Here is a 10,833-nt window from a genome sequence, read left to right on the forward strand (position 1 = left end):
ACAGGTCTGTGAAGGTAATCATGTCTACATCTGCAAGATGCTGTGTCACTAATAGACACCTTAATATTTAAATAGTTTTGACTGCTGTCTGAATTTGGCATTGATCGATTGAACTATATACAAAATAAACTGAACAGTAGATTATGTCTAAACAATGCATGAAACAGTGTGCTTCCTCTGGTGCAATTTATTCAAATTTGCCTTGATGGTTTATTTGCATGGCTCCAGTTGCACTGTAATTATGGTGCTTGCAGTTATTTGCTTCGTTAACAGGAGATCTATCATTTCTAAAATTGACATTCTTTGCAGGCCTGCCTTCCCCCACGCTCCCTCGGATGAGATGAATAACTGTTTTTGTGTGCTTTCTAATAGTTTCAGTGTGTTTTTGTGATTGCAAAAAGGACAAAGTTGCCCCCCACCTTTTTTTTTTTTTGCATACTTATTCTTTGAGTGTTGCAAGAACGAAATATAGGAAGTTGCTCATATTCTTCCTTCCTTTAGACATTTTAGCATTTGCAATCGATAGTGCATCTGCAGCCAAACTGCTGTTTTTTTCTTCTTTTTCATCTTTTAGGTTGTGCAACATGCTGGACGCTAATTGTATGTGTTACAATGTAGTTCGTATGAAGTGTTTCACACGATATTAAAACGCAAGATTCAGGAAGCAGTTTTTGAAATTCACAGGTCAGGATGTTTACCGTGGGTTTAACCTCAGTTGTGAAAACGCACACAGATACCATCCTGCACACACATTTGCATTCCAGTTTGGTTGACACTGACATTTTCTGTGCACATGCACAACGTGAAGGAGGCAATTGGGCTCGACCGTAATCAGAAATGACTACCAGTGTGGAGGCACATCAGGGCAACTTGGAAGTTAGGCTTTTAATAATGCAAGCTAATGCATTTAATATTATCATTTGACATTCCCAAATGTCCTGCTAAGTCTAACTAAACTGTGGTTGCTTTGCTTTGTGGGGTTTAAAAATGTACATTTTATACTCCATAAACGTTTTTGTAAATTTATCCCATAATTACAATCTAATGTTATAATCATACAGAGGAGCATATCCTGTTGCAGACTTCATATTCAGAAAGCGTGAATGTGAAGTGAAGTGCTCTGAGGTTCTGAGTGTGTGACGTAGTAGGGGTTAAAGAGAATATATGCTGACTAGACTTCCTGTTTTCACTCTTCCTATTTTCTATACTGTCATGTTTGCTCTGCCTGTCATCTCACTTCACGCATGGCCAGCTGTATATCATATTGTGCTTTCGCAGCTTGTAAAGTTACCATCTGTTGATCTCACACGCTTTTATCGCACTTTATGGGCTTCATATTTCATGTAACATCTGGCAGTGCCATTTTCAAAAGGGTAAATATTCCACCGTTTCCAAACTGAGCAAATGCCAGAGCACAGCCATCTCTCTCAGAGATATATTAGTCTATGATTTATGCTGGAACACACTGTGCACAAACCACCGAACTCTCTGGAAGGGAAATTTCCTTCTGTAGGGCACATTCACAGCGAGCAACCTGGGATAAACTATTTTCCACATACCTCTGGAGCGGCTTTTAAAAAAAGTCTTTTGGGAATACCGCTTTTCCAAAGCGTTCTCTAAATAAAGGGGGAGTTTCACATCCTTGAGGCTCTTGTAACTGGGATAGGTTGATGTCAAACCTGCCAGCATGAAGTAGCTGTTTGCGTTTATTTGCTGGGAAAAAAGTAAAAACTGGAAGACCCTAACTGTAAGCACATTGTCATCCTCACGTTGACAGAGTTAATTATGATAATGTGTGAGACGAGGAGGGCAGATAGGAATAAGACTGTAACTCAGTCAAGATGTATTTTTGAGTCTCTTTTTCAGCACGTGCGGCCAGGAAATTACAGGCCTAGGGAGATTTAGCTCATAGATGAATGTGCATATTACTTTTCTCAGTGGTTTCTGTGTGTGTTCTTTCTGTAGGTGTGCGGTCACTGCATTCTTAAGCAGGATTAAATCACCACATTTCATATAGGCCAGTGCTTTTGTTTCAGGTTAAACACGTGCAGCAACTTTTCACATGGCGCAAAGTGCAACAGTTTCCCATAAACAACGCAGGTTCGTGCTCCTTTAATTAGCTCTCCTACCCTAGCTCCAGTTTCTCCAATTACATCTAATTGCATTGAATCGTTTTCTTCCACTGTTTCTGTATAATCTGGATCGGGATAATCTTCCATCAGAGTCTTTCATATGGTTTTAATTTAGGACGGCATATCCATCAGGCTGAGATTTAAATGGCTTCGTTCAGTAGCTGATCCCTCTCTGTGTGTAGTGGCTCACTAGATGTGGCATTAGGTCACAGCTTGTGCCACTTTGGGGATAACAGGGCTTTTTTTACTGCTTCCCATAAAAACAGGAATTGAGCTGCACACTTATATATGTTCTCTACAGCTGCGTGCACACACACACACACACACACACACACACACACACACACACACACACACACACACACACTTGTCCTCATTTGGCCTTTAAGGGAACCCACATGCAGAAACATATCGATGACGATGATAGAACAACATTTCTTCTGTTTTTCTTTTTCTTTCTTTCTTTCTTTCTTTCTTTCTTTCTTTCTTTCTTTCTTTCTTTCTTTCTCAGTTTCCCTTCTCTGAAACCCAAGCCATTTTCATTCATCATCATCTTTCAAAGACAGAGTTTCTCTTCTGTTTTTCTTCATGTTGACTTGCGCAGCACTTGGCCATCCACACAAAGTTATTCTTAGAGGCTAAGGACGCAGTTAACATTGTAAAGAGACACAAGCAGGACTCAATAATTAAAAAGAGAAAATGTTTTTATTATTAGAGTGACAAGTGGGGTCATTTAGAATTTATAATAACCTCTATTAAATTACTTTCATTAAGGAAAGTTAAATGTTATTTATACTTACACTATAGAATGTGGTTAGAATGTGTAAGATGTGGTTTTTCTGAGTTACTTAGAATTTAAAAAAAGAAAAGAAAAACTTATATATTACACGTCTCATTTAGAGAGGACCAACCCCATATAATTTAAAATGCCAAGTATTGTAATTATCTCCAGCACTGATTCTAAGACCAGACCAGTTTAAGTATAGAGGTAGAACTGACTGCTTCAGCAATCCTCTTACGGGATAAGACCCAGAGAGTTAATGAAATCACATTCGGTTCTTACTTTTGTGGAGCAGAACGTAAAGTTCACGTTAAAAACATAAAGTTTAAATGTTGCATTAAAAGTGACTTGTTAAAAATGTGTCTCAGTAATTGCAAAACCCTGAGAAACTTCCACACGCTCGGAGACAGGAGACATGCAGAAAATGCTCGGTTCTTATTGAAAGACAGATATCAGTGGGCTGTTGCTGCTATCACATCTAGGAAACTGACAGCCAGATAAATTAAACAGATTCCCTGCAAGCAATGTGAGCAGCTTGTAAGATCATTGCTCCTGATAGCATTGTGAAAACACACTATATGGTCTGCTATAATATTTTCATTACCTATACTACAGCCTGTCAGTCACTGCTGAGTGAGAAACCACAGACATAATACAGGAGTTGTCTCAAGGTGCTCTGTGGGAGGGGGCCGGGCTGGTTGGCTTGCTCCCTTCATTTTTGCCTTTGATGAAAACTTGGCTCTGCACTGCAACTTCTTATAATAATGAACACCTGTGCAGTGATCTTAAAAGAAACCTTCTATTTCATTTACTTAATGAAATCTAGACCTGTTCTTCTGATTAAAGAACTGCTGGAAGTTTCAATAGTATACAGCAAGAAACCCCACTTATTGCTTCAGCCATACCCCACTGCCTTATTGAAGCCTTTACATTATACTGACAGCGCGATTACATCCTGTGAAAGCTACTACACTTACTTTGTATGCATATATACAGTCACATTTCATGAATGTGTGTTCACAAAGTGAACAGTATTCTTCTCTACAGCTGTAACACATGACAATATTTTGAGGAAAAATATTTTCTCTGTAGACTAAAGCTAGCTGGAAGCAGTTACACGTGGTTCACTGACTTGGCCTTACTACAGGAAATCTGATTCCCAGGATTTTGCCTCATTGCCACCAAGTCTACCGATATTTTGACTGGGCAGAGCGAAATGTGTCATAGTGCATGGTGGCTGGTGTGATGTAAATCCATAAAAACAAGTATTGCCACTCAAAACAGGAGTTATTGGATCAGTTTTAAGAAGCAAAGCCAGCAGAGAGAGGGCCTGCAACTGTGGGGTGGAAAGCAAGAGTCAACACGAGGCACTTCCAGCACAGTATGGTCACTAATTATATTTACAGCTGGTTCAGGACCAGCTCTGCCAATAAGCCCATAATGGGGATGTGGTTAATGGGCAGGCAGGCTAACAGGCTTTAAGTTTGTTTGAGATCTGCTGTCTACTCTGAGTTTTCTTTCCAGCAAACCTACCACTAAATCATTGAACAAATAAGAAGTACCATATATGCTATATTCTTCTTCCACACAGTTTTAAAGCAACTAATTAATGTGCATATTTAACTATGTTTAGGGGTGAAATGACACAAAAACATGCACTAAAGCTGTGAATCATGCTGTGATTTTCTTTACAGACTGCATCAAACTAAACTTACCATAAGCTGTACGTGACAGATGAACACCATGATGGCACTGGGTAGTTTAAATCATATTCGGACGAGAGGGTTGCGCTGCCATCAGCTAAATCGAGCCCTGGCTAGCTAGCTCAGTTAGCAGAGTGCATCTACAGTATTTCACTGTGATATTTAATGGAATGATAGTTTTATCTGTTGAAAAAAAAAACCTTCAAAACCCAGACTGGCTTAGATAGCTTAAAATATCACACACATAGTACTGAAATATGTGAAAACTTATTATTTTGGTAGACGTGCAAGATCCTTATTCCAAAACAGCAACTTTCTCTAAGCAAATGTTTACTTTTTCTATCAGTCTGGTGCACAATCAGCATCAAATACATAATGTATTTCACAGATGTAAATTACAAACAGTCAAGAGAAAGCTTTTTAATATTGTTATTTATTCTTACAATAATACCCCTTCTTCATGCATGTTAATTCAGTTGCTAAAGTCTAGCTTGTTTCCATGTTAGCTAATGTTAGCTTTGTTTCACAGCTCCAGAGGTTATATAATGTTTAATAGACCACAGAAGGTACAGAAGACTTTATGCAACAGCTTTCACTGATTAACACTCCTTCATAAGTAAGCTGACCTGAAATGGGTTTAGATTACCACTGTCAGAAATTGCAATTTGGAGCTGTGACTTACAAATCTATTAGTATACCTTTAGTACCTCTTCCAGTGTGAATGCATTACATATTTTAGCCCTGCTTATGTTAGTACGTAGTATGGAATTGGGACGCACTAGCTCTAGGTAGGCACTGCAGGTATAGAGGTAGTTAATCCTCTGCCCGACCGAGCTCAAAGTCTCTCAGCGCTGTCACGTTCTCTTAATGTTAATCTGAAGTGGATCCACTGCCAAGGGGCTGACCCACTGCCTGCAGCCTTACTGAGGTCAGTGTCTTACGTCACTAGGAGAGGCTGGAGTGCCCTTTGATAATTACTGCCAATAGCCTGGATTTAACATGCCCATGACCTTTGATAACATTTAGAAACCACAACCACCATCACACTTTGTACCAACTTGTTCAAGACTGTGTTCAAGTCAACAACTTACTCAGACTCAGTCACTCAGACATGTCTAAGCTAAATAAATACCCTGTATTTCAGCAGAATAAGTCAGATATGTGGGTTTGTTTTTCTTGATGTGCTGCTAAAAGGTAATGGCTCCTATATTTATCAGACCACACTTTTCTTTAGCATGATTAGTGTGGCTTTAAGGAAGATTGTGTGGACTGTTGTAAGGTTGATCCGTGAATTGTGTATCTATCCAAGGAGTTGATTCTTGGTGAATTTTTAATTCCAGGCTATGGTTTTTACTTAAATAACTACTGGATTTCTTCAAAAACTGGTGTACACAATTTACAGATTTATAGATAGTGTATGTTAATAACTTTGTCACATCCTGTTTCTCTTATGAGATCCGTTTATTTTTTTGTAAAATCACTCAGTAGCTACTGGATGGATGCATAGAAATCAAAAACATGAATATTTTCTTCACGTTAGAAAGTAATAACATTTGTAAATCTCTGACTTTTTAAAAAATCTGTTGCTCTCTCTACATGTTTGAATCTGCTCAGTAAATTTTGCACAACTTAAACTGTATTAAATGTTCATTTTTGTTTGTTTGCGTTAAAAAATGACAAAAAGTTTCATCAGCAATTTAGTGAGTCAGTTGCTGAGCTAGATGTTTATGTGTTTACTGTTCTGGCTTGATAAGAGCGCCAGAGTAATGTTAAATCTCTAATTATGTTGAACTCAGATACTTTCCTCTAAAGGGAGAGAGAGAGTTTCCTCCTTTGAATTGCCACTGGGGCTGTGGGTCTCTCTGCATTTATGACTGACTGACTGTTTTATATCAAACATGTAAATACTACTAATAAAGTAACAACAAACTATATTGTCAGCAGAAAGTAAACACAGGTAACCCCCCTGTCCATCAAGTTGTGGTATATAACTCTATATAAGGGTGTTAATGCTATTTAAATTCTTAAACAGAATTAACAACTTTAATGTTATGTTGTCATGAAACGGCTGTGTGCGGCAGGCAGGAAAGGACCCAAATGTAGACTCGTGGAGATGGGACTAACTCATAAAACTCATAGCTTTATTAGCTAGAAGGAAAATAACATGAAACTATACTGGCAAATTATAAGAGCAAAACACACGGGGAAACACACAATAAACACACAACCACGAGGGAGATCACAATACAGGACCAAGGGAAACGCGGACATAAATACACAGAAGGATAACGAGGGAAGTCAGAACATGCAGGGAACACAGCTGACATGAATTAACATGACGCCACAGGGGAAGCACAATGAACATGGAAACACGAGACTTTCACAATAAAACAGGAAAGGGTGGAATGTGACACAGGAGTGGGGGAAAGGCAGAGGAGAGGGAAATAAGGCACAAGGACTAACACACCTAAACACATACACACAGAGGGGGACACAAAAGGCAAAGACACAAGTGGAGCCTAAATGTACAAAATAAACTCAGGACTACCCAGTGAACCTAAAAATCATAAACCGTAATACAAAATGTCCCCAAAACCCAAAAATACTGGGTCAAAAGGACCCAGAACCTCTAAATCCCTGTACTTTGTGAAAATAATCTCTTTATATTTTGTTTTTTAATTGAGTTAAAACAAAATGACAAAGTTTTATCTTCAGTCTTAACATGCACTGTTGTGTTAAAATCGTGTGATTGACATGGTCATTGAAGAACAATCCAATATTTTTTTTTTCTCTTGCCTTGAGAAACTCTTGGGTTGGTTTTGTAGTTTGCTTTGGATTATTATCAATTTGCATTGTGAAGTGCTGTGTGATCAGTTTTGCAACATTCGGCTAAATCTGAAGAGAGAAAGTAGCCCTGTACTCATCCTGCTACTTCTGTCAGCAGTCACGTCATCAATAAACATTAGTGACTCAGTTCCACTAGCCGTCATACATGCCCATGCCAAAACATTGCCTCCACCATGTTTGGCAGATAATGTAGTATGTTTCTGATCATGAGCCGTCTCTCTCCTTCTCCATACTTTTTTCCCACATCATTCTGGTACAAGTTCATCTTGATTTCTCCGAAGATTAATTTATTTCTCAATTTCAGAACTGTGCAGCCTATTTTAGACGTTTTCTGGAAAAGTCTAATCTGGCTTTCTTTTTCTTGAGCGTAACCAGCAGTTCGTATCATATTGTAAACCCTCTGTATTTCCATTCATGAAAGCATCTCTTGATTTCGATTTCAACAGTGATACGCTTCTGTCCTCCAGAGTGTTCTTGACTTGTTTGTGAAGTTGTTTTTCTTAACCATGGCAATAATTTTCCCATTATGCACTTCAGTTGTCTTCTGTGGTCTTTCAGGTCTGCCAGTCAATTAGTCCAGTTGATTTTGAGCTTGAGGAAGTTGGGTAATATGTGCAAAAATGCTTGTAATTCCTAAACAGTTAAAGCATTTTTTTTGTAAAACCCCCCGAAACAAAGCTTAAAGCTTACATTACGATCAGCCATTTATTGTTTCATGTAAAATCGACTGTGGTGGTGTAAGCAAAACTTTGAAAAGTGTGTCTTTGTCCAACCAATTATTTACCTAGTATCATGGTGCTGGGTTTTTTGACCTGGAGTTATCAGTTTCAGTTTTTGGTCCTAGTTTCAAGTTTTCTAGTGTTACCTATAGCACTAGTTATCTATAGCATTCATGGTTGGGTTTTTGGTTTACATCCTATTCTTAGATTTCATTTTGCTATCTACCTTTGTCTTTCTACAGTTTATTCTATTTATTCAATGCAACTGAGAAATACTTACCTCTTTAACATTTATGGAGCCTCATTCAGGAGCAGGGATAGCTCAGTAGGTAGAGTAGTGGCCCTATGATTGGAAGGTCTGGGGTTCGAATCCACTGAATGGGTACCCCTGAGCAAGGTACCGTCCCACTACACTGCTTCCCGGGTGCCCAGTGGCTGCCCACTGCTGAGGCAGGCCCACCAGGGGTCGATCAATCCTTGGCATGTGTATCGCGGTTAGCTGACTGCCTTAGCTGCCCAAATGATGTCAGCCCTTTTTTTAGCCATAGCCAGTGACTGGTCCTCTCAGCAGTGTTAGCCAGTTCTCTTATAGCCTGCCGTTGTGCCTGTCCTCTGATCCCAATCTCTCTAAGCAGTTTGGCTGTTGTCTTGGCAACAAAGCCCCTGCACCCCACTTCCACCGGGCGCACCTTGATCTTCCAGCCTCTGTCCTCTGCCTCAGCTGCCAAGTTGTCATACCGCAGCTTCTTACGCTCAAATGCCTCTTAAATTGCTTCCTCCCATGGTACCGTCAGCTCAATGACATACGCAAGTTTTTGGGAGTTAGACCAAAGGACAAGGTCTGGTCGCAGAGTAGCTGTTACGATCTCTGTGGGAAAAATTGGCCTCTGGTCCAAGTCCACTTGCATCTGCCAATCCCTGGTAACCTTCAGCGGGCCCAGGTCCAGGGTTGAGGGGCTCATCCTCGGCTTGTCTCCCTCCTGGACAAATACTAATGAAAACTGACGCTCCTCTTGGTTCGTGGAAAGTTGAGCGTTGATGGATTTTCTTTTGCGCGCAACTTTCTCGGCTAGACACCTGAGAACCTAGTTGTGTCTCCATGTGTATCTGCCCTGAGTAAGGCTAGTCCTACAACCAACCAAGACGTGCTTGAGTGTGGCTGGGTCCTTTACGAACCACATCTGCAGATTTATTGTTATACTGTTCTCTGTGGTAGGTGTTTTCATGTTTTAGTTCATTCCAGTTTTACTTTGGCAGTCTTTGTCTCTTGTGCCTTATTTTCAGTTTTATTTCCTTTTTTTGTTTAATTAGTTCAGCTTTGTTTCGTCACGCTCCGGTATCCACTTCCCTTGTTTACATCATGTGTTTATTTAAAGCCTCAGTTTGTCTCAGTTCCTTGTTGCGTCATACTGGTTGCCTGAGTGGTTTCCCTGGCAGGATTTTTGGATCCATTTTTTGTTTACCCTTTGGATTTTCAGCTTCATCTAAATAAAGATTTGTCTTTTGTTTATTCACTCAGTCTTTAAGTCTGCATTTTTACATCCACATTATCCACTCATATGACACCTCTAGCTCTATAAACTACAAAACCAGCCTACACTACAGTGAGACTGATGTGAGAGTCTAATAAAAAAACAAAAATGAGTCGACTGAAGAAAAAATACAAAGGAGCAATGGAGTCAATAAAGAGTTGTCATATATAATTTTGATATAATGGTGTCTGCACAGTCATTAAGTGTATTAGTATATTTCACTATTAAGTCTGACTCAGAAACTATGTTTTAACAGACATTTAAAAAGAAGTGGGCTTTTATACAAAAATGCATCTCCCTTTTAGATCAGCATAAGCTGGCTTCTTTTGTGAGTCACTCTAAAGAAAGTCTTTGTTGTCTGTGGTCGTGATGTAATTTAAAAGTTTGAGCAGACATCATTAGAGTTTTTGTCTTTGTCTTTAAAAAAGTGACTTTAATTTGTTTATCCACCAACCACGCTTTGTAGTTTTTGTTTGTCTAGTTATTTTCCAGTTGTCCTAAAGACTATTTAGATGTCCCACAAACACATTTACATTGTAAATTTGATGACTGCCATTATGCTGTTCTTGCAGTTACAGTTTAAGAAGAAAGGAATAAAGTGCAAACACACACAAGGAATGTTTGCATGCTTATTTGTGCATGCCTTTTATTTGTGCGTGCTCATATTTTCAAGCTCATTGCCAGCTGCTTGACTAACCATACACTTTACCTACATACAGTAAATCTGTCTCATAATATTTAATGAGAGACTATGTACCACTAATAGCTCATTTTAATTACACTAGATATGTTGATCCTTTCCTGACCAGCAACCAAAACTTCTGTTATGGTTGAGTGATTGTGGCTGGGAAAGATATGATTAGCATCCTTTTGAATCCCATGTGTTTTATTCAGCAAAAAATTAGTATCTACATGAGAGAGTTGGCCCTAAAAAGCAACATAAAAGGGCTAGTCACTTAGTGAAAAGCACTTATTGGGTTTATTGTCTTAATTAAAAGAGAAGAGAAGACATTATTACTGTCTCTGTGTCTTTATTTTAGCCAGCTACAACTAGCACTATAGCTTGGCATAGCACAATAGTTAACAAATAACACTCACTGGTCACTTTGTGCAACTGTT

The sequence above is a fragment of the Simochromis diagramma genome, unplaced genomic scaffold (genome assembly GCF_900408965.1).
Source record: "Simochromis diagramma unplaced genomic scaffold, fSimDia1.1 OVJJ01000802.1, whole genome shotgun sequence".
Lineage (NCBI taxonomy): Eukaryota > Metazoa > Chordata > Actinopteri > Cichliformes > Cichlidae > Simochromis > Simochromis diagramma.